Genomic DNA, 2,500 nt, shown 5'->3' with positions numbered 1-2,500 from the left:
TAGATAAATAGATGGATAGACTTCTGTTGTTGTTTATATACTTTTTTCATGCGTGTATGGATGACTAACTTAGACAGATAGATCAATAGATAGGTAGATAGATAAGTAAGTAGATAGATAGACTTTTGTTGTTGTTTATATACTTTTCATGCGTGTATGGTCGACTAACTTAGACAGATAGATCAATAGATAGGTAGATAGATAAGTAAGTAGATAGATAGAGTTTTGTTGTTGTTTATATGCATTTCCATTCGTGTATGGTCGACTAACTTAGACGGATAGATCAATAGATAGGTAGATAGATAAGTAAGTAGATAGATAGAGAGTTTTGTTGTTGTTTATATACTTTTCCATTCGTGTATGGTCGACTAACTTAGACAGATAGATCAATAGATAGGTAGATAGATAAGTAAGTAGATAGATAGAGTTTTGTTGTTGTTTATATACTTTTTCATGCGTGCATGGTCGACTAACTTAGACAGATAGATCAATAGATAGGTAGATAGATAAGTAGATAGATAGAGTTTTGTTGTTGTTTATATGCATTTCCATTCGTGTATGGTTGACTAACTTAGACAGTTAGATCAATAGATAGGTAGATAGATAAGTTAGTAGATAGATAGAGTTTTGTTGTTGTTTATATACTTTTTCATGCGTGTATGGTCGACTAACTTAGACAGTTAGATCAATAGATAGAAAAGCGTTTTGGTGATGTATGTACAGTACATTTGACACGTTTGCGTACATGACATGAGTGGGTTGGCTGATGTAGGTCGCAAATTTGTCGTCCTCACCTTTTCGTGCACATAAACTCACGCAAATTAGACAGTGACGCAATTATCTAGAGATCATCATTGTACATGTAAACCTGAATGTACTCACGGAAGTGTATGTGTTCTCGTGTACTTCAATCGATGACGGACGGGTATCGGCACCTACACAAACACATACAGACACAAACACGCACACACAAACGCACACGGATAGACACACACGCACACACAAACAAACAAACACACACACACACACACACACACACACACACACACACACACACACACACATACACATACATATACTCCCCCCCAAACACACACACGCACCTTCCCCCCTCCACACACATACTCTTCTCCTCACACAAACACCCTATCCCCCCCCCTCCCACAACACAAACATCCTTCCCTCCCCACACAAATGAACACCATCAACAAACACACTCCCCCCCCACACGTACCCCGCCCCCCCTCCACCGTCCCCCCCCTCCACACGTAACCCCCCCCCCCCCACACACACACAACACACGTACCCCCACCCGCTCTTCCACACGTACCCCCCCCTCCACCCGTACCCCCCCTCCACCCGTACCCCCCCCCACCCCCTCCACACGTACCCCCACCCCCGTCTTCCACACGTACCCCCCCCCACCCGCTCTTCCACACGTACCCCCCTCCACACGTACCCCCCACCCCACCCCCTCCACACGTACCCCCCCCACCCCACCCCTTCCACACTTACCCCACCCCCCCATCCCCACCCCTTCCACACGTACCCCCCACCCCCACCCCCCCTCCACACGTACCTCCACCCCCCCCGTCTCCCAGGAAGGGCAAACGGCGACGAGCTCTTCTTTAATTAGGTCTCGACGGCGGCGACTCACGTGAGGCTTCTTCCTCTGGGTACGCCGAGAGAGCGAAGTACAAACAATAATAGGAATAAATAAAAAGAGGAATAGAAGAATAGGAAGGAGAAGGAAAATAAAAAGAGGAATAGAAGAGTAGGAAGGAGAATGAAAATAAAAAGAGGAATAGAAGAGTAGGAAGGAGAATAAGAGTAAGGGTAAGAGTGGAAATAGGAGAAATAAAGACGACAGGTGAAACAAGCAAGAAGGAGATCGAGAATTGTTGCAGTGATGACACCACAGCAGCAACAGCAATGAGATTAATTTCACCACTAAAAATAACATCAATACCACACCAACAACAACAACAACATGGGCATCACTACCAACACCAACGCTACCGCTACCACCGTCACCATCACCACCACCAACAAAAAACATTAACACCAACACTCCCACACACCACCACCATCACCACCAACAACAAAAAACATGAACATTACACTACTAACAACAACATGAACATCACCACCACCACCAACAACATCACCACCATGACCACAAGCACCATGGCCATCTCCATTCCCATCACCACCACGACTACTATCACCACCAACAACAAAAACAAAAACATGAACACCACACCACCAACAACAAAAACAAAAACATGAACACCACACCACCACCAACATGAACATCACTACCAACACCAACACCACCACTACCACCACCACAACCACCATCAAACAACAACAAAAACATCAACACCACACCAACAACAACAACATCATCACTACCAACACCACCACTCCCACACACCACCACCACAACCACCATCAAACAACAAAAAACATCAACACCACACGACACCTACACCACCAC

At 45.2% G+C, this 2,500-nt stretch overlaps 1 protein-coding gene across 1 annotated transcript in view; it reads left to right on the top strand.

Annotated features, from left to right (window-relative positions):
- LOC113827050 (degenerin del-1) overlaps positions 1 to 2,500 on the top strand; it is a 36,725-nt gene that overhangs the window by 9,580 nt on the left and 24,645 nt on the right. The window lies entirely within an intron of this gene.

The sequence above is a fragment of the Penaeus vannamei genome, chromosome 4 (assembly GCF_042767895.1).
Source record: "Penaeus vannamei isolate JL-2024 chromosome 4, ASM4276789v1, whole genome shotgun sequence".
Taxonomy (NCBI): domain Eukaryota; kingdom Metazoa; phylum Arthropoda; class Malacostraca; order Decapoda; family Penaeidae; genus Penaeus; species Penaeus vannamei.
Note: the sequence above shows the minus strand (reverse complement) of the source record. Positions and strands in the feature narration are given on the sequence as shown.